The sequence below is a fragment of the Hipposideros armiger genome, unplaced genomic scaffold, assembly GCF_001890085.2.
Source record: "Hipposideros armiger isolate ML-2016 unplaced genomic scaffold, ASM189008v1 scaffold_28, whole genome shotgun sequence".
Classification (NCBI taxonomy): Eukaryota; Metazoa; Chordata; class Mammalia; order Chiroptera; family Hipposideridae; genus Hipposideros; species Hipposideros armiger.
This window is the reverse complement of record NW_017731378.1, coordinates 5767208-5789658: the sequence shown is the minus strand read 5'-3', so window position 1 is coordinate 5789658 and position 22451 is coordinate 5767208. Positions and strand designations below refer to the sequence as shown.

The window sequence follows — 22451 nt, the reverse complement described above, 5'->3', positions numbered from 1 at the left end:
AACCCTTTCACAGGGGTCGCCTAAGACCATCAGAAAGCAAAAAGATATTTACATTACGTTCATAACAGTAGCAAAATTACAGTTATAGAGTAGCAACGAAAATAATTTTATGGTTGGGGGTCACCACAACATGAGGAAGTGTATTAAGGGGTCGCGGCATTAGGAAGGTTGAGAACCGCCGATCTAGAGACACTCCATGCCATTCCTGAAGGTACATAACATGGCAGAATAACCTAGAGGGCCCTGTATTGGTGTCAATTGTGAGGCTCTCATTTTCTAGAAATCTCCTAAAGGACCATTGCACAAGCAGGTGGCCTGCCAAGGTGACAATAATTCAATCCAGAAAACACATTTTTTAAGTACCTGGCACAAGGCTGGCACAGGAACCACAGAGGTGAGTAAGGCAGAATCATTGCCCTCTGCACTGGAGGAAAGAAAGAAAGGAAAATCTACAATAAATCCTAACATAACATGATGGTGTCATTCAGAACGTGCCTTGTCAACAGAGAGCATTAGGGGTGCTCAGAGAATCTAAACACTGATACTTGAGAGAGTTACTTATGAGGTGAGGAAAGAAAGACCAGAGGACATGGGAAGTCAGGAACCACAGGAAGTGGAAAGGAATGTGACATATTCAACTGACAAGAAAGACATGCAGGTGGACATCAGCATGGATGAATGAATGGATGAGCACGGGCGGGGGGCGGGGGTTGGACTAATTAATTTATGCTGACGAAAGAAAATGCTTTGTTTCTAATTTTTCAGATCACTGAAGAATACTCACCACGCTGCTCCCCTTTGTTGTTGTAATGCAAAGGAGCACTAGGTGGCATCATACTATCAAAAGTCCTCCCCTATTAGAATCACACATCCACCAAGATTGGGTCAACCCCCAATTTAGACAAATAAAAGTGTTTCTCTCAATCTCATTTCTTATTGCACCCACTTAATTTACTTATTGAGCACCTACTATATTCCCAGCCCTCTGCTGCACACTGTGCAACATATACAGGAGTTGAAAGGATCTCCTCCCTAAAGGAACATAGGGAGGAGTAAAACATGCATGCCACCCCTCCCACACACACAAAAATTTAAAACAGTCCAGGGCAGGATGTAGTCAGCACTGAAATGAAGATGTCAAGACATACTATCCAGTGTAATCTGACCCTTTTGATCTGCTGGTGCCTTTCCACCGCTCACTCCTTGTCACACTGGATTGCTCAATTGCTCAAATACATCATGTTCTTTCCCATTACTTGGAACTCACAAAGGCCGATTTCTGTTTAGAATGAATGCTCCACCTCCCCCTTTACCTGGCTGACTCCCATCCACCCTTCCTACATTTCTCACTTCCTCAGGGAGGCCTTTCCTGATCAACCCCCCAATACCAGACTACCTTTTCAAGTACCCTGTGTTCTACTTCTTGGACCATCTAACAATGGTAATTAATTATGTATTCATGGAAATTGTTGTTTAATATATGACTTCTCTACCAGGCTGTCAAACAACAAAAGGACCAGGATCACATATGTCTTGTTCAGCCCTTATCTCCACTCGTGTTATGGGCTGAATTATGTCTTCCTAAAATTCATATGTTGAAGCCTTCACCCTCAGTACTTCACAATGTGACTGTATTTGGAGATAGGGCCCTTAAAGAGATGATCAAGTTAAAATGAGGCCATTTGGGTGGGTCCTAATCCAATCTGACTGATGTTCTTATAAGAACAGGAAATTTGGACACACAAAGAGACACCAGGGATGCACACACACAGAGGAAAGACACAACAAGAAGGAGTCCATCTGCAAGCCAGGCAGAGAAGCCACAGGAGAAACCAAACCCTCTAACATCTTGATCATCAACTTCTAATCTCCGGGACTGTGAGCATATAAATTTCTGTTGTTTAAGCCTCCCAGTCTGTGGTACTTTATTATGGTAACCGCAGCAAACTAACATAAAGGACCATCACTCCTCCCAGTATGTAACTATTAAGTGAGTAATTATTGAATAAGTTCTAAAATAAGGAAGACCAGTAATGGATGGCATTCTTAGGGAAAGGTACACGATAGACATGGCTCTTGAACTTGACCTTAAATGATACATATGAATTATAGACATGGAAGAAAATAGAAGGAATTCCAAGTATGGGAAATACCACTGGGCAGATACCAAGACAAGAATGCAAAAATCCTGTGACAGGGAGGATGGGGTCTCTGTCAGAGACCAGTGGACACTAACGTTGATAAGAGGTTGTAGATGAATGGTGGAGCTTTAGGAGAATAGCAGAGAAGCAGCTGCAAACTTAAAGCCCAGGGACAGCCATGGACACACCCATTCACTCTGCCAGATAACTTGAAAACATGATCATGAGCTGTACCACCTCTGCAAAGTTCCTTGTTTAAACCTGGATGTAAGTGCTTCCTGTAGCACCCTTCGAGGACATCTAAGCTGTGTGCAGTGACTCGGTAATAAGGACAGTGGTATGTACACAGTGCTCACCTCTTCAGCAGCACCCAGGAAGGATATAAGATGAAACTCCAGAAAAGCAGAAAGAAACACTGATATGAGCCCTACATGGAAATCCCCAGCCTGCAATACAAAGCAACTGTGCCCTAAAAGGAACCTACTCCTCTAATGGACCAGGGAGGTCCTAGAAGCAATTTAGGGGGAGTCTACACAGCCCACAATCCTCTAGTGAGACTCGTGAGGATATTGTTACTCATAAGACGAGTAGCTCCTGCCCAGAAATATGTTTCTCCCCAAAGCCAAAACGTTCTAGATGGCCCTACCTGCTTCCCAGGGCCATAGCTAGAAGTGTCAGGAGTGGACACCTGACCCACATAAGGCCAATTCCATTATTTTTCCTGGGGATTTATAGTTGGGACCAAGAGTTGCAAGCCACTCAGTGCTGGGGGCCTGGAACTGAGTGTGAGAAACTCAGGAGAGGCAGAGAAAGGCCAGCTGCATAGAGAGAAGAATAAAGCAAAGGAACAAGGAGGGGGAACCCACAGGCCCAAGACAGAAAGGGGGAGCTGAGGGAGAGGGGGCTTCCTGGGTTGTTGGTGCCCCTTCAGATTCCTATTAAAGTCCCTGAGGAGGCCCAGCAATACCCGCTGTCTTAGGTTTTGCTAGATACTTTGCATCCACCTAACAAAGTCACCTTATTTGTTTAATCTAGATGAAGTGAGTTTCCATTGCTTATATCTGCCCCCATTCCCAACAAACAAAAAACAAAAAGTCCTGGGCTGGCCAAGTGGTGCGTTGGTTAAGAGCTGGCTTGGGACGCCAGCTCTGAGCAGCAGGGCCCCAGTTCGGATCCCACATGAGGGCCAGTGATGCTGCACCCTCCACAGCTAAGATGGTGAACAACAGCTCGACCTGGAGCTGGGCTGCCATGAGTCACCAGCAATGGTGTAGGTCGCAGCCCCTGATGCAGTGGGCTGCCATAAGCTACTGTGAGTGGCTGGCAGCCAGTGTGAGTGACCAGCAGCTGATATGAGCTGCCAAGAGCCGCTGTGAGCAGCCATCCAGAGGCCGGCGACCAATCTGCTTCACCCGGGAAAAGCATAATGATCACAATACCAACATGGGCCAGTGAAGTGACATCCTCCACAACTAGACTGAAGAACAAAAGGACAGCAACTTGTCTGTTCCCCTTCCCCAATTCCCCAATAAAATCTTTAAAAAAAAAAAAAAAAAGTCCTGACCACACAGATCCTATTTGTACAGGCATTCTTGTGATATATCTGGATTTAGTGTCCATGAAATCTAAAACCTGCCTTTGGGCCCCAAACAATATGGTCAAAACTATGCAGGTCATCATACGTAACATTTCTGCTCCATGCTGTTCGGAAGATTAAAAGCCCACGTGTTAGAGAAAATTGTTATCATTTATCAGCTGACCTCATGCTCACCTTAGATGACAGAACACAGCCCCCATTGGCTAGTGCTTTCCAAAACCGTTCGAACCATATTTTATCCCTGTAATCTGCTCCATTTCCAGCCTGCTGCAGAGCTAACTTAACAGAGCATTTGCAGAGCATTTGACATGGATTCCCAAAGGATCTTCATACACACTCCCCTCTTAATACCAGGAGGCAACGAAGCTCAGGCAGATTTATTAGGAGGCTGAAAGGTCAGGCACGAGGAGGAAGCAGCTGGCAATCTGCCACCTCAAGAGATCATTTTTACCAGGAAGGAGGCGACAGTGTCACCACCACCCAGTCATCTTACCTGCCTGGAATTTTATTGGCTTAACAGCAGCTGCAGTTCTCCGAGCCAGATTACTTTTGGGGATGACTAGTTAGGCGAGCTCATTCAGTCGGTGCTTTCTGCCCAAGAGGCCAAACTAGTGGTGACTTATACAAACTAACCAGCTAACCAGATTGGTTAAAATGATGGAAGCTCCACTTAACCTGTGCCCACTACAAATAAATGAATAAACTGAATAAATGAGTGAATAAGCAAATAAATGAATAAAAAAAACTGTTTTAAATCAAAGCACAGATCCCTATGATGATGGGTCAATGCTTTTATTTCTACTATGCCCTAAAAACACCATATTTTCAAATACTTTTTTTTTTTTTAGCAGAGTGGCGGCAGCTCAGCTCAGGCTGGGACTCGAACTGCTGTTGCTCAGAGCTCGCACTCTTGAGAGAGCTCTTAACCAACTGAGCCACTTGGCCGGCCCCCTCAAATACCTTTAGACTTTACATATGCCAGCCCCTTGTCTGAAATATCCTGTCTCCTTTGTTCAGTGAGTTTTCCAAGACTCAGCTCAGTGTCACCTCCTTGGGAAGTCTTCCCCTGTTAGGCACTCCTATGTTGCTAGAAAACCTAAGTGCCCCTCTGTCAATACACTATTCGGTAATCATGTGTTTATTTCTATGTCTTCCCCACAAGACTGGAAGGACCAATCTTTTATTTAATATATCTATGGTGCTGATACATAAGAGATCCTCAAAATAGCAAGTTTGATGAAGAAAGGAAGAGAGAGAGCGAGAGCGAGAGCGAGAGCGAGAGCGAGAGCGAGAGCGAGAGCGAGAGAGAGAGAGAGAGAGAGAGAGAGAGAGAGAGAATTAGCTTATACACTCAGACCACAGCAATTACTCCTGGGAATGATTAGTAACTAAGGGAAGTCAAAACCTATTGGAACACAAACGTTTAAGATTCTAAGGTAGTTAAACAAAATCATCTCCAAGTACACGCCAGGTCTCCAAACAGAAGTATTAAGAATTAAAGTTAAACGCATTTATCTCATGTTTCTTCCCATCTTGATGCAAGTGGCAAACAACCAAGTCTTTTGCCCCTCACAGGGTCAGATGCACAGTAGGTACTCAATAAAAGTTGATGTCTTGCTTCTGTTGGCAGCAAAGATAGGCATCTATAAAAAACTCTTTGCTATGTTAAGGAATAGACTCCCTTTCCTACCCTGTAGATAGGTTGCTTTCTGTCCAATATCTGCTGCCAGATCTACTGAGTAATTTCAGCAGCAGAAAATGCCTGCTGCGCATCTACTGTGAACAGGTGTTCTCCGAGGCAATTCAAGGGAGACAAAAAGCCTGGACCGACCCCAATGCTCAACCCCACCCACCCCAAGGAGCTGGAAACCCAGTTTAAGCTAAGCAGGATAATTCACACCTCCAGGATGGCAGAGACCAGTCTAAAACATCACTGTATTTTAGAATCTAACACCAGAGTCCGAAAATTTTTTCTGTAAAGAACCAGATAAAGAGATATTTTGTGGCTTCACAGACCACATGGTTTTTGTGGCAGCCACTTGACTCCCCCATCATAGCACAAAAGCAGCCGCAGACAATACTTAAATGAATGGGCATGGTTGTGAGCCAAATAGAACTTTATTTACAGAAACAGGTGGTGCTCTAGAGTTGGCCTGCCGGCCATACTTTGCCAATTCCTAATTTAGCACAACGCCTGCCATTTAGTAGGTGCTCAAATATTTATTGACTGGATGGATGGATGACTGGGTGGGTGAATGAAGGTTTTCCTAAGGTTACAGCAGGGTGATTTGTTTTAAATGTGTCATTTTTAGACATTCACTATAGGGAGAGCAATAAATACCTACTGACGAGAAGTAAGCTTGATAGAAATTATTTGACCGTCTTTCCCACTCCAAGCAATGTGTGTAGATGGAAATTTAACACGTATAAATCACTAACAGTTTTCCTAAGAGAGATGTGAGCTACAAGAGTGGTGTAAAGAATTATTTCAAACTGTGAATCTTGACTCATTAGTAAATTGTGGCCTGCATTTTTTTTTTCAAAAAAGGGTAAGTGATGGAAATAGAAAAAAGAAGAGGGAGCATACCAAGGTATATTACAAGTAGTAAACATAAGGATTGTTTTTAAGGAAACTGTCTTTCAAATATATAATAACACACTGGTGTGTGTAACTATATTGGGTTCTGAGGTAAAATGTATTTTTAAAATACTTTGAAAACAATTCTAACGATTGTAATCTCATTCTTGGGGAAATTCAGTGTAGTTGTACATTTGAAGGGGATTCACTTTGAACAAAAAGATATAGAGTTGTGTAGTTAAAGGCAAGATTCTGAAGCCAAAGTTCCTGGTTCAAATCCTAACTCTGCCACTTATTAGCTGTGACCTTGGACAAGTTATTTAGCTTCTCTGGGCCTCAATTTTTAATCTGGTAAATGGGACTGCTAATGATACCTGCTACGTGGGGTTATTATGAGAATGAAATGAGATGTTATTTGTAAAGTGGTTAGAGTAATACCTAGCACATAGTATAAGTTTCAGCCATTATTATGCTGTCTCCAAGCAAAAATGTGACCTTGAGTATGGACCTAACTTCTCTGGGCTTCATTTTTGTTGGTAAGTAATCTCTAAAGGCCCTGCTGGCTCTAACATTCCTAGAAGAGATGGAGAGGTTCCCAGGACAGACCTTGAGGAAAGAAATATCCAAATGCAAATCATCCATCCTGTTCAAGCTGATACCTTTGAGGTCTCATCTCAGCCGAGCAGCCTATTCCAATGAAATATCCTGTAAGCCAGCTTGTTATTATGTCTTTTTGTTTTGTTTTGTTTTTATATTTTTAATAAAATTGAATATCTATGTGTGGCCTTTTTAGTACTTCGTGTAGTACTTTTTACAAAATATTACTCAGTAAATTTGTATTCTTTGGTTAAAAACACCTTTCATTATATGCTTGGTATTTTTATTTATTTATTTATTTTTTATTGTTAGTTTCAGGTGTACAGAACAATGCAATAGTTATCCTTTTCACCCTTCACACAGAAACAACTCCCCTCCCCCATCTACTGCCCTCCCACCCCCCCCGATAATTATGTCTTGAAATGGCATGCAAAGGTGAATTCAGGATGGTGAGAGATTGACAAAATAAGGGAAAATGGTCTTTTTTTCCATCCATTAGACCCTAATGACTAGCACTGGTTTCCTGACTCTCCCATTGTCATGTATTTTATTCCATACACTAGGATAGCCACAGCTAAAGGTGAACAGGAAATCTGTCCCCATGTTTGTTTTTTGGTTTTTATTGCCACTGTTCCTGACTGTGAAGTATAGTGTGAGGCTGCCCAGCAGATGGTCCAGTGTTTGTCACAAGTCAACTTTCACTGTGGAATTTGAAGCCACATCTAGCACCTAAGAGCATGAAAAAATTCCATTTACTTTTACACACACACACACACACACACACACACACACACACATACACACACAGCCAACAGAAAAACAGGTGAAGTTACAACTGACTAATCACAAATAGAGAAGTAAAAATGTTCCATTCAGTAATAATGTTCCATTCAGCCTCACTTAAAGAAATGCAAATCAAGACATTGGGATATCTTTTTTCACTTATAAGAAGCAAACTCAATAAAGTTAGGAAACAGCCAATGCTGAAAAAGATGTAGGGAAACAGACATTCTCATACCTTATTGGTGAGAGTCTAAATTGGTGAAACATCTTTGGATGCCAATTTTACAATACGTATCAAAACAGTAAGTGTACATAACCTTAGACCAGCTCAAAACTATCAAAGCGTTGAGCCAAAGCAGTCACCTAACTACGGGCTTAAAAATAAAGCCCTGTTTGTTTAAGCCTCTTGTAGTCTTAGACACATAAAAAATTATAATCAGGTATTCTATTACTCACAACCAAACACATTCCTAATTGAAGAGGGTTTTTTTAAACAAAAAAAAAGGTAAAAGAGGACATCCTTATTTTGCACTGACTTTAACATGAAGTTTTCTATTATTTCCCCATGAATTTTATCTAACGGCTTTTCAGCATCTATAGTAATGATCTTTCAATTTTTCTTTTTTGATCTATTTGTGATATAATACTCTTTTGATGTGCTTCTGGGATTCTGTTAATATTTTATTTAGGATTTCTAAAACAGTATTTATAAATGAGATTAGCATGTTACTTTTCTTTATTTTACCCTATTTAATGAGTTATTTTTATTGGAATTTTGACTGATATGTTATTACTTTCTTAATGAAAAAAGAATTCTAACAATTGAGGTTTTTTCATGTAAATGGCTAAAGTTTTTTTTCTATATACTGCATTTGTACTTTTTCAAATTTGCCTCTTTTTTTCAGTGTTATGTTCTATCGTTTTGACTCTGTAATTATTGAATATAACAATTTTATAGTCTCTTCCAAATTGTTCTATTGTCTCAAGTTCTTAAGGGGTTAATTCTCCTGTTTATTGATCCAATCCCTCATGTCGTCCATTTCTTAGTTTGGTTTATAAGTTCTTATTATAAGCTCATCTTCAATGGGAGTTGTTTATTGTGTGAGATCAGAATAGACAACTGGGTTCCGCATTTGCTTCTGATAGGACCAAGGGGACTCATCACTGTGAAACCAGCTTTTATATTCTTTGTTGACTTCAGGATTCCCTCAACACACGGGTAGTGTAAATTAGAACCTCACACCAATGCATGGCATAGTCAGGCTAGTGGTTTCAGTTTCTATAGCAGGCATTTTTTAATTCATCCAGAGCCCCAGTCAAACCCAGACTTCCTTGCTATAGGCCTAGACCAGTGGGAGGATTTGTTTTTTCCATTCTCCAGTCACTAAGAGCCTTTCCACTGTCCCAGCTTTAAGCAGGGGTCTCAAGCCCAGGTCTCTACCTTTCTAGAACCTAAGGCCTGAGTGGGTACTCAGCCCCCAGTCCTTAGCCATTTGGGCTTATATGTCCATCGAACACCCCTCTGTGCCTCAAATTTCCCTCTTCCTGTCTCATACCTTGAGATCCCCCTGTCTTTCTTTCAATTGTTGATATTTTCTTTTCAGCATTTCTGTGTTTCAAGCAAGGGTTCCCTGACCTCTTGGCCTCTTGTGTTCCCAGAAGTTGAATCCTTTGTTCTTTCCTGTCTTTTAAAAACCCTTTCTAGAGATCCAAGATGGCAGAGTAGATAAACACTGTGCCTGCATCCTTCCGCGAACACATTAAAATTACAACTAAATTACAGAACAATTAACCTGAAGAACCATCTGAAGTCGAGGGGAACAGAAGTCCTATTACTAAAAATATAAAGAAGAAGCCATGTGGAGACTGGTAGAAGGGGCAGAAGCACAGAACAGACCCCAAACCTTCCTGTGGCAGTTGAGAATCGGAAGGAAAATCTCAGCTGCGGAAGCTCCCCCCAGAGGAGTGAGGGACCCCAGCCCCCACACAAGGCTCCCCAGCCCAGAGTATTAGTGCTGGGAAGAGAGCCCCCACAACATCGGGTTGTGAAAAACAGTGGTGATTCCATCCATCCGGGTGGGACGGAAGGTGGCGGGAAACCCAGACGTCCTCTTAAACAGTCCTCGCACAGACCCACTCACTCATAGGCACTCACCTTGGGCTCCAGCAGAGGGATGGTGACCCGGAAGGCCTCGGAGACATACAGGTGGCACAGTGAGCAGTGTGGCTTTTCGGAAAGGACTGGAGGACAGTCAGCATTTTCCTGGTAAGGGGTCTCCTTGCCGTGCAACCGGCAGGCAGGAGCCATCTTTTCTATGTTAAGCCTGTCCCCCAGGCCAAATCTGAATCTGATTGGCCTGGTGAGTTCCGCTGCTCCACCCTTTTGACCGAACTGGAACCATGCCCCACCAAACTCACACACAGCTGGAGGCACTTTCTCCACAAGCATCCAGTCCCTCCTGCACTGCACCGTTTCTAGGAAAACTATTGAAGTCCACGGGCCCCAGGCAGACGGCAACTGGCCTCCGTGTGCTCTGAGACTTTTGCTGAGTCGCTCTGGCACCAAACCAGAGTCTACATTAACCTGGTGACCACTACTCTTCCCACCCTAGTGACTCCCTAAGAACTTGTCTCACTTAACTCATGTACCACACGAGGCTTTATCAAAGCTGAACCTTAAGGGAGCTGGCAGGTGGCAGCAGGCCTCCGGGTATCTTGGCTATTTGCAAAGTTACCCCAGGTCAGGTACTGGTGACAGCATCCTCAGTTCACAGTATGGCCTCTCCTACGCACCTCCAGGTTCAACACAGGCAGCAAACAACTGTGGATCATTTTGTAGCTCCTACCAGGTAGCCCCCAGCCAGTCACAAGCAGTGGATGACATGGGCCTGCACCGGAGCTACTTTAAGGGAACATGTGCATCCATATGTTCATTACAGCATTGTTTACAATGGCCAAGATATGGAGGCAGCCTGGGTGTCCACCGATGGGAGAATCAGTAAAGAGGAGGTGGTACATACATACAATGGAACATTGCTCAGTAATGGAAGGGAATGGGTTCTTGCCATTTGTGGAGGCATGGATGGACCTGGAGGGTCATTATGCTGAGTGGAGTGTGTCAGACAGAGAAAAACATTTGTTTTTCACTTATATGTGGAATCTAAAAAACAAAATAAACAAACAAAACATAAACAAACTCAGATACAGAAAGGATTTTGATGGTTGCCGGATGGGAGGAGGGTTGGGGGGGTGTGGGTGAAAGAAGAGAAAGAGATTAAGAAGTACAAATTGCCAGTCTCAGTTGTAAGTATATTAAAGCATGGATGTAGGATGGTATAAAAAAAAATAAGTACAAATTGGTTGTTACAATATAATCATGGAGATGTAAAGTAATGCATAGGGAATACAGTCAATGATATGGTAATAATTACGTATAGTGGTAGGTGGGTATTAGACTAGTCAGGGGGATCACTTCTTGAATTATATAAATGTCTAGCCACTATGCTGTATACCTGACATTAGTATAAAATAATATTGAATGTCAACTGTAATTAATAAATTTAAAAAGTGGGGGGAGGGGAAATAAGAGGTCCAAATTTCCAGGTATAAAATGAATAAGTCATGTGGATGCAATGTACGGCATGGGAAATATAGTCAATAATATTGTGACAGCATGGTATAGTGTCAGATGTTTGCTGGACTTAATCATGGTGATCCCTTCTTTAGGTATATGAACATTGAATAACTACTGTGTATCCCTGAAACTAATATAATATATGTTAGCTATATTTTTAATAAAATCTTAAAAAGAAAAAAAAAACCCTTTCTAGAGTAAGCACAGGGTGCTATGGAAACTACATAGTAGGTTTGGGGTAAGGGGGGCGTGTAATCCAGGGCGTTGGTGTTCAAGGAAGACTTCCTGGAAGAAAACACCCCTAATCTGAGACATGAAGACTGAGCTCACATTAGCCAGGCAAAAACAACAACAACAAAAAGTGTATGTGCATTGAAGGTGACAGGTTGGAGGAAGAGGTGGGGTGAAGGTTGCAAGCAGAAGACTGAGCACATATGAATAGCCAAGGGGATAAAACAACCCACATATCACATTCTGAGAAGCAAGTTTCCAAGAACTGCAAGGAGTTTGGTGTGGAACATGGACTGAGATATGAGGTTGGTGCGATAAGTAGAGATCAGCTTGTGAACAGCCCATGTGCCAGGTTAGGACAGTGGACCTAATCCTGAGAGCAGAGGGAAGCCAATGAAGGTGAGCATCAGGTCACAGACAGTGAAATCATCAGGTTTAAAAGAAATACAAATCTAATAAATGTTTGTTATATAAATGACTATAAACAGCCAGTTAAAAATTGCTGAAACAACTTTGCACACACAGGATGACAATCCCAGAGTGCATCCAAGCACTAACCTTGGCACTCCAGCAAATTGTAACCCTGAACTCTTACCCCAAGGATTACAAGGGAGTGTAGTGGCACTCAGTCCACTGTCCCCCACCTCCCAGCAATTTCCCTCACCTGCCTTAGGGATGAGTGCCCCACTCTTCCAACTTACAGACATTTTGTAAAAACATAGCTCTTTCAAGAACATTTCCTCAGATTTCCCCATTCCCCACACCTCCGCCACGAGCTCCCAAAACTCTGCCATAACTGTGCCTGAAAAGGAAGGAGCTGTGAGCAGAAGCTTGAAAACAAAAGTAACCTGGGCCAAGGCGCTGGCGTGGGGGGGGGGGGCGGCTATTTTTAGAACTTTTCCTCATCCCCTGTTTATCTTTCAGACTCAGCCTAATGTCTTCCAGGCGAGTGTTAACGTTCTTTAGCTGGCTTGAGGACCAATGGTGATAATCATTTGGACAGTGTGTTCTCATAATTTCCCCCAAGTGCCCTCAACTGGCGTTTGACTCCCCCCAAGCAACTTAACGTAGGATTTATTCAAGCCTCTCCCGGCCACTTCTGCTGGCTGTGGAATCTGGGCAGGACACAAAGAAAAGATAATAGGTTATGGATTTCATAACCTGTTAAGTATGACCCAGGTGCTGCTGGTGCTGCCCTCCAGGCCTCAATTCCCTCTTGTCTAAAATAGGGGTCTAACTTACAACTGTAAACAAGCTTTGGAAACTAAAGCGCCCTCTGCAGATAAAAGCATTTAAGTCATCATTTTCCTTTGTGCCTCGTTACTCAGGGAGAAAGGCAAAGATGCATTCATTTATCATAAAATTTGGTGAGTTATTTTCATCTATTCAAGCTGCAAAAGAAAAAAGGGACTGCGTTGTGTCTCGATTTTTATCTTCCTCCACGGGACAAAAGAGGTGGCCGCAGGAATCCGCGGCTTATAAAACGCGCCGTGGAAAACGCACCGTTGACTAGTAGTGACTTAACCCCTGCCATTCCGCCGGCCTGGACTGGCTTTTAAGGACGTCTTCCACACTTCCCGGTCCATTCGCCCCAGTTTATTCCAGTGGCCAGATCCCGTCTCTCCCGCTCACCCTTCAATTCTGCTGTACCCTCTGGAGCTTCTGGGGGGTGTCAATGGGCAGACTTCCGGGGCGGACCCTGAACCCGGCCTCTTTAACTCGCAGAGTCCTCCTTAAGGAGCCTCTGCGGCCCAGAGTAGAGGCGGGTGTTTTGTTCTTATAAGGAGGAAAACTTTCTGTGACATCCAGGAAATGAGTAACTCCGAAGCTGTTTAGAGCCCGGCTGTTGAAGGCCAGAAGGCGGGAGCCCCCCCTGGGTATCGCCACCCCCGACCCTCTGATTGCCCCGCGGTACTCTGCACCTCATCCGCTGCCAAACTGTGAACTCAGGCCCTGGGGACCCGCGAGTGCAGCCTGGGCCCACGCGGTCCTCCCGTGAGGGTACGCGGGAACGAAGGCTACAAGTAAGTTTGGGCCAGCAGCCGCGAGGCTCTGCATCTTCCTCGTGGGCTGGACGAAGGGCGCGATGGAGACGGGTGACGAGGCGGAGCTGCGCCCCAGGTGGCGTCTTGGGGTGGGGGCGCAGGGACTGCACCGGGAACGCGGGCGCCTGCTCGGCCCCCCAGACTGGGGCTGACTGGAGACCCGGGTGCAGCATTCGTGCCAAGGCGGGGCGCATTCTGGTCTGGGGTCCATGCTTCCTCCTTGCACCGCACGAGGTTCCGCGCTGCACTCTCGGCTCCAGCCGGGGCCGCGGGCAGCTCCTCCTCAAGGCGCCTGAAGCAGGACCACATCTTTGTTCCTGCTGCCCTGACGATCCATTGCTTTTGATCATCTGAGCAGAGCGCTAGGGCAAAAAGACAGCCCTCCCGCCCCCAGCTCTTCTGCCTGCTCCCTTCCCGCCTTTCTTCCCCTCCTGGAAGGAGGGAGCAGGAGTTGAGCTTGTTTATTCTCTGTTTAATTTAAGGTAGTGAAGCGTTGAAGTTGCTGGGGCCGGATGAAGACCCCGCCGCTTCCTCTTTCGGGTCTGTTAGTGGAGGAGACCTCACACTGCAGAACTTTCTCTAGGGGCTGCAAATAGTCTCTGCCACCTGACCCTTAACTCCATCCCAGCCCCTTCTCGGTGTCTCCACCTTTCTAACAGCTGGCTGAAGTGACTTAAAAGCCCCAGCGCCGGGCTTCCCGTCCAGAATCTTCCTTCTCTTAAAAAAAATTAAATGCTCCTTCCCAGGAAGGGAATATATTTTACTGAACCTCTCAGGAACCGCACTTTGCCTTTTGCCCACCCCCCAAGCCCCCTTAGTGTGAGAAAAAAAAACGAGAACAGCAGCAGATACTGACAGATCCTNACCTCCTAAATTCATAATAAGTCAACTCCCACTGACACTGGGCACCTGCAGTGTGCCCAGCACGGAGCCTGGTGCTCTGGCTCTGGACCTTGCTAGAACTGTAGGTAGGAAGTCAGGGACCAACTGGTAGGTGAAATGACACAAGTAAAGAGCAGGGAGGTGACCTGACATGACAGGGTTCAGAAAAGGACAAGGTGGGCCTGCACCAGGGGACAGGCTCCCTGGAGGAGGGGCCCCTGAGCTGGCCTCGAAGGATGGTGCCACAGGACTCAGTGGGGACGCTGGTCTTACCCCAGCATGGGCTGTGGGCTCTGCTAGAGAGAAGCGTGGAACCCGGGATGAGGCAGATAGGCCAGACCACGGGAGGAGAGCCTTATCAGGGCTTCAGAAAGACTGCTCCCAAACTTCAAACCAGGATTCAGGGTCAAGCTCGTGCTCTGCATTCAACCAATCCTTTTTCACAGTCCTGTTTCTCCAAGGCCTGGGAAGCTTGGGGGACAGCTGACCTGGATGATTTTGGTGGTCACCTCTGGCAATCGTGCCATGAATATGCCACTGGGCGTAGGAGGTGGCAGGACTCACTTATCCCCTTCAGGGATGGAGGGAGAGCAGAGGGGGACAGAGCCACTGCAGACAGGGAATCTTAGAAGCCACCCAGTGGAACTCCCTGACCATCAGTCTCTTCGTCAGATAGGGATGTTGCAACTACCTAACTGATGTTCTGAAAAATCAAATAACGAAACACATGCAGAGTACTTAGCTTCCTAAATGTGGGCTGTTAATGAAAATATCACTTTCACTACCCCTTTCCTTTCTATGTGGGAATCCCCGTGAGGTCCTCAGGGTGATGTCTAGCCTGCCTGGACCACCTCTACCTCCACTATACCCCACCCTCCCTGTCAAATGCATCTCCTCTTTAAGCCTCGGTTTCATCATCTGTAAAATTGGGCATAGGTTAGTATAACTCTAAATTCTGACACTCTTAAATATCTGGCTTTATTGCCCCCAAACAACTGCGTACCTCCTTACCTGGGACTGAAAAATTTCAACACGAGGCCGGGCAGGTGCACAGTAGGGGTTCAGCCCAAACTTATGGAGCGTTTGGGTTGCCCTTGACCCCTTGTTTCTGGGAGGACCCAGAATCTAAGTAGTGAGAAGGGACCCAAGTCACCCTTTGGGGCAAAAAGTACCCCCCTGCCATCAGCCCACCTCCCCTTATTCCATGGAAAACAGAAGTACATCAGCTGCTCCTGTGGGCTCAGAGGATGATGCAGCAACCGCCCTGCTTTTACTGTTGTAATTAGCAGAGCTAATTACATCTGACAGGCTGGGTGTGGGGCACAGCCTGGGCGAACTCTGGGACCTGGATTGTGGGGACACTGGGGAGCCCCACCCTCTTCCTTGGAGGCCTACCCGCTTTGGGTACTGGTGAACTCAGCCTTGAGAGGGCATTCAAACCACTGGAGGGCTCATGCACACACAGAGGCTGGGCCCCAGCCCTGGAATTTCTGAGCAGCAGGTCTGGGAGTGCACCCAAAAATTTACATTTCTCACAAGTTCCCAGGTGAATCTGGGGCTGCTGTTCTGGGAACCACATTTGAGAGCCACTGTTCCAGGGGCCCTGGTGGGCTGCCGAGGAAGGGGTCCTAGCCTCCCTGCTGCTGAGGTTACAGTCAGCCGGGCAGGCGATGGGGTAGACGGCGTACTGATGAGCATGCCCTGGGGTTGGACACAGGCCCCCACTGCTCCGGTTTGTTGGAGGAGCTCTGTCTGGAAGGAGGTGGAGGTAGAGCCCAGGGCTTGCACATGCATATCTCCCCAGGAGGTGAGCACAAGAACAGTCTACAGACCAGGAGTGGCCCCTGATGAACAAGAATGAAACTCTCCCACAACCTTTTTGTAGCCTGTTGCTCACACACAGTTCATGCCCCACAGCTCATTCTGTCCTGTGACGTTCGTGGTGGCCATCTGCCTCCCCGTGTGGGTTGTAATGCTTTTACTGCTGAGCACCGTGCCACACGCATCTCTGTGGGCCCTGCAGCACCCAGCATGTTCCTTGTGTGCAGACGGTGCTCTGTAAACAGCACCGTGAAAAGAGCTTGGGCTTTGCCGGCGGAGGCAGACAGAACAAGCGAAATCTTGACCCAGCTGGGCCTTTTCTAGTTGTGTGGCTAGAAAATAACCTTGTCTGTTGGGCTTTGGTTAATTCGTCTGTGAAATAGGGATAACCCACCATTTAGAAGGTTACAGGGGTCACTGTGTACAGTGCCCAGCACCCCAACTGAGGGCTGATGAATGGAAGTGTGTCACTGTTAGACAACTCACAGTGACATTCACTGGATTAGACTGTGGTGGAGGTGCTGTAGGGCTTTGGGGGTACACAGGAATGAGGGGCCCCAGGGAAGGGAGGGGCCATCTTGGATTTCTCCCCTAGGGTCTGGCCAGGCTCAGAGTAATGGTCTGAGTAAATCATGGGTTCTNAAAAAAAAAAACGAGAACAGCAGCAGATACTGACAGATCCTGGGCCCTGGTCTTTTGGATGGAAATCAGTTTCAGAATTGTACTATATTTTCTTGCTCCTCTTTTGGGTTTGACCCAGGGCCCTTCCCTTTTACAAACCAGTTCTACCTTGGAGAAGCTGAGGCTGCCCGGTAAAGCTAATCTGTGTCTCCTGCAGTCACAGGTCCAGGTTGGTGGGGAAACTGACAAGGCACACCTAGGTAGAATTGCTGCCATTCACCTCTTTATTGGTAGGCTGTGTGCTTGTGAGTCTTCCTTCCAGCCTACCTGCCTAAGTGGCTTCCATTGTTTGCTAATTCCCCATGTCTGCTGCTGCTCCAGGCCATTCTGCCCTCACTTTTCCCACTTGTGGGTAACCGGGAAGTAGTTATACTGACTCTGCTCTCCCTGGGTGGATGGGAAGCCTTTTGTTCAAGTGCCACCCTCTAACTCTGTAATTGTCAAAGATGCAGCAATTTCAAGCTTGTAGGGGGCAAGGATCTGACCTTTCAACCTGATGCCATCATCCCAGAACTTGTCACCTTACCAGGAATAGTCTCTCGACTCTTCGCCCATGAGGGAAACAAAGAAGAGGGTCTGTGGGTGAACTTTTTATCTGAGGGCACGTTCAGGGCGGAACTTATGGATAGAGGCTTCTGGCAAAATTGCCCACCTGAGAAGGTGTTATCTGGGAGGAACCTGGTTTTGTATATTTCCCCCTTGGACCCTTTGGGGTCAAGAAAGAGAGAGAACGTGGGGGAGTCTGTCTGATGGAGAGGGGACACGTCTAGACGGGACGCAGTGATGAGCACCTCCGGCCCGGAGCCCGGGGAGAGTCGTGTTGGGCTGCTGGAGGGCAGGAGCACCGTTCTCAGTGCCTCGTCTTGTGGGGGACACCACTACCAAACGGGGATGTGTCCAGGGGAGAGGGGGTGGGGTGGCATGGAGGGTCTGGAACGTGAGCTTGTGAGGGCGAAGGGAATGAACCGGCACTACTCCCCCTAAGGATGAGAGTCTTGGGGGCACGGGGCCGTGGCCTTTAGGAAGGAATCTCAGGCGTTGTCAGGAGAAAAGACTTGCTCTGTCTGACCTCAGACTCACTGATGAGAAGCAGGGAGATGGATCTTACTCAGAAGTAAGAAGGAACAACCAGAGGTAATGCACTGCCCCATCACTCGGCAGAAACAGGTGGCCATCAGCAATTACAAAGAGGGTCCCTTTAGAGTCTAAAACTCTGTGACTATGCGTTAGGGTCTGAGAGTCCCCTCAGCGGGGATGAGGTAGTAGGGCAGCCTGCGGGGCTTTCGAGGAAGACTTTAACCAAGAAGTGTCCTAGGTGAGGGGCAGGTGCGCCAAGTGTGCTGGTGAGCTGAGAAGCAGGACCTGATGTATGGCTGAGACCAGTCTTGCTGGGAAGGAGGACACAGCCGTGAGAATGCCAAAAGCTGACAACAATAACCTCCAGGGCTGCTGATAGCCTGTTTCATCCTTTGCATGAATTCAAGTTAGGTGCTCCCTCTAGGGAAGAAAATGGCAACTTGGTGCCTTTAAAAAAAGGGGCCGCATCTGAGTGGACACAGCCAGGGCACATAGCGGGGCAAGCAGCGTGTGAGCTGGCTCCATCCTCAACACCGCCCAACAATTACTGAGGACTTAACATTTGCCAGGTTCCCCCCCCCCGCAAAAAAAACTACTTAGCCTGTATTAGCTCATTTAATCTTCATAGTAGCCCTATGACGTAGGTATTGTTATCCCCATTTTATAGATGAGGAAACTAAGGCACAATGAAGTAAAGTGCTCAGGAGTCTGGAAGCTGAGTCCCAATCACTGAACAGTCCCAGAGCAAGAAGCGGGTTAAGCTTAAACAGCTAGTTTGCTTGGGAGCCCTCATGGGAAAGGGAGAAAAGCAGTTGCCTTTTTCTTTCTTTGTCAAAGGAAGAAAGACCTTCTCTCAGCTCAGGCAGAGGAAAACTGGAAAACCCATCTGGCAGCAGAAAGGCATGGCAAGAAAGAGGCAGTCCTGGCCTTGAAGGCTGATGGGAGGCCTGGCCCAAGCATCAAGTGACTTTCCTTCTCAATAGCTGGGTGATGTGAGGTGGCAAATCCAGTTTGGGGCCTGGCAAGAGGGTGATGAGTAAGTGCCACATGGGTGTGGTGCAGAGGAAAAGGCCACAGCTACACAGGGCCCCTGACCTAGGCAGAGAACTGCCCCAGGAATGGGACAAAGTGGGGTGTCTGAACATGCTGTCCTGACACTTCCCACCCCCCACCCCCACCCCCCGCTGTCTCTATCCCTGGCCAGGTCCTGTTCTCCTGCAAACGCCCTAACCAAGCTCATTCAGGAAACCTTTCCCAAAAGTCCTCAGCTCCAGCTTTATGATCACTTATTTTGCACCTTATATATTTCAGCACTTAATTAGCTGGAGTGGAGCACTTTACTACATACATACATACATACATACAGTGTTTTAAACAAGCCAGGCTTCTCAGCCAATGAGAAATTCACGATGTCTTGATGTCTCCTGGGAAGGGCTGGCTGGTGCCAGCAGGTTTCCCATAAGGATGGTGTTTACCTGGACTGTGTCACGTGTCCCGCGATCTGGCTCCTAGTTGTTCCCACTCGGAAACCCTATCTTGGGCTATTGAATCACCTTTAGAAAACTCCCAGATGTAGGTGTACAAGTCATAATGCTAGTTTATTAATTAGAAGGAGCCTGAGTGATATCTGTTTCTTGTTTCCTCGGCCAGCCACACGGGAAACCAAAGACGAGAAGGCAGCTTGTGCTTGGCAAAGCTGGAGTCAAGGCAGAGTTGGGGTTGCTGGGCGGTGTGAGGGGAGTGATGTCTAATAGCACAGGGCTCTGTTCACCTCTGTGGCCCTCTCACCGATGGAGAAATACCTGCCAGTTAGACCAGTACTCCAGTACATCTCCTTGGCATTTACCTGGTAGGATCTCCCCCTTTCCTCTTTCATAATTAAGTGACTTTTATTTTATTTATTTTGTTTAGTGCATTATACGCTTTAGTTCCCAGCTCTGAAGAGTTGAATTTGCATAAGTTAAATAGCTACTATCCAGTTTCAAGTTTAGAGGTTCAGACCACAGGGGTAAACACTATATGCAAATCAAGAGGCTGGTCAGGTGGCCTGGATGGGTCAACAGGAAGCTTAGCACAGAGCAAAGAAACCTGGTCCCTAATCTGAACAGCTGCTTGGGGAAGTAGCAGGGCCAGGACGGGCTGCTTACTACAACCCCTGTGTGAACATGGGACAGTCCTGAGGCATCGCTCCCTTTGGCTGCCTTAGCCACCTGGCCTGCCCAGCTAGCCTCTCTGGGTTTAAAGGCCCCCTCATGGCCCATCTTTAGTAAGCTGCTGTCTCCAGGTGCTCCAGAGCCAATGAGGTGTGACCCATGTGGGCTTTAAAAGAGGGCAGACTTGGGTCGAGTCCTGGCTCTACTGCTCAGTAGTCGGGTGTTCTCTGTATTTGGCAAGTGCCCTGACTTTTGCAAGCCTCAGTTTTGTCATCGGTCAAATGGCAATAGCCCAGGGGTCGGCAAACTTTTGAGACGGAAGCGCCAACCCTGTCTCTCACAACAATTCAAAATTTATTCGAGAGCCATAAAACAAATGAAATCACCATTATGTGAATAATGTCCTTTAAAAATGTTATCAATGAAACTACGATAGTTTTATTTTCATTTTCAATTTTACTTCAGAGCCACATGTACATCCCCAAAGAGCCGCATGTGGCTTGCGAGCCACAGTTGGCCGACCCCTGCAGTAGACCTTCGTAGGGCCCGTGTAGACAATGCTGAGCACAGTGACTGGCACAGCCCAGCAGTCTGGCTGCTATGAGCTCTTAAAGACTGTACAGGTCAACTGAGAATCTACATTCTTTGCCAGATTGGGACCCTAGCTTCCCCATTAGTGCCGCTGCTCCCTCCTCTGAAGTCTGGGCAAAGGGCAAGGTCGCAGGGACCCAGACTGTTCCAGATGGTGAGAAGGAGCTCATCAGCGCCCTTGCGTGTGGCTTGTTAGAGCTGAGGACAAAGCTACACATCCTGACCTTTCAGCTGACTGTGGGAGAGGGAAAGTCAGGTTTGAGGCTTGGCCTGGCACCGGCATCCTGGGGGGAGAGAAGTATGAGAGGGGTTTCTGGGAGAGGACGAGGGTCCTCTGGGAGTGCCCACGGGGTCCATAGGATCCTCCTCACCAGTTGGGGCCTGTGATGCTTTCCCGTAGAAAGCACACCCCCCTCTGTGGTTGTGGCCCACCCCGTGACATCAGCGGAATGGGAGCATCCTGCAGGTGACATCACTGTTGCCCAAGGCAACACCTCCACCTTAAGGTAGACTGGGAAGAACAAGACCCACCCCAACGGTAAGACACATGTTGAAGCGAAGGAGCACAGAAGAGGTAACATCCACAGGTGTGTTTCTCAGAGGCTGGGCAAGGGGCCGAGGGAGCCAGGTGGGGGTGGGTCTCCTGGCCTTGGGTTTGACCCAAGGGAATAGAGCACAGTGCTGACAGCTCAGTCTTGTTTTGTTCTCTGAACTGCAACTGGGAGCAAAGAGCATGACTTTACAGTGGCTTCTGGCGGCTTCCGTGGCTCTGGGCCTCCCTGCTACAGCCTGAATCTGAGATGGAGAGAGGAAGGGCCGGCTGGAGCAGAGATGGGGAAATCAGAAATGTGGCTTCCCTCTCCTTTACCCTCACCCCCCAAAAGAAAGTGAGAAGCAAGGATGCCCGTGTCCTTACTATGGGGGTGACTATGAGAGAAGCTTCGCTCACTGACGGGGTGAGTGTTTATTGTACGCCTGCGATAGGCAAGGTGCTATGCTAGCGATTCAGTGGCCACTTGTGATGGAATGCACACAGCAGAGGAATGTCTTGAATCCATTGCCCCAGGAGTTAGAGCCAGCTGGAAAATAGAAGAAAGGTCTCACTGGTCACCTCTCACCCAGCTCTCGCATTCCCGGTGGAATTCCTGATGGTCCAGTTAAACCTGTGAAACCTCTTCCTCCCCAATAGTTCATGCAGAAATTCAGAGGTGCCTGAGACTGGTGTTAGAGAGGACAGCTACTGGTGTCCTCTGTGTCCTGCCAAAGGGAAACCCTGGAGACAGCCCTGTTTATAAGGCTGGACTCACTTGGCGATTCTGATGCTCTTCACTTGGTGACCTGTGGCTTCAGCCGTGTCACGCACGGTGAGGTATTCTGTTCTCCTTAAGATCGAAATTCCTAAGCCAGGACAGTCAACACAAATGAAAGATGCAGGAAATGAAGAACTCCTTGCCCTGAAGAAAGGTGAAAAGTAGATGCCGTGGTAGCTTTCCCTCTAAAGGGGTTTCAGAAATGGAATCTCCTTGTTTTTCCACTTGAAGGTATCTGATTATAGTTTTTGCTTCGTGCAACTGGCCATAACTTCAGATACTCTAACAATAACGTAGCTTTCCTGATATCCATCCAACATATCAGTGGCT

At 47.0% G+C, this 22451-nt stretch overlaps 1 protein-coding gene across 1 annotated transcript in view; it reads left to right on the top strand.

Annotated features, from left to right (window-relative positions):
* Window positions 1-12993: 12993 nt before the first annotated feature.
* Window positions 12994-22451, top strand: part of ITPRIP (inositol 1,4,5-trisphosphate receptor interacting protein) — a 31407-nt gene continuing 21949 nt past the window's right edge. Inside the window, exon 1 of the mRNA XM_019636506.1 lies at window positions 12994-13585. The gene's annotated coding sequence lies outside the window, so the exon portion shown is untranslated. The remainder of the gene's footprint in view (window positions 13586-22451) is intronic.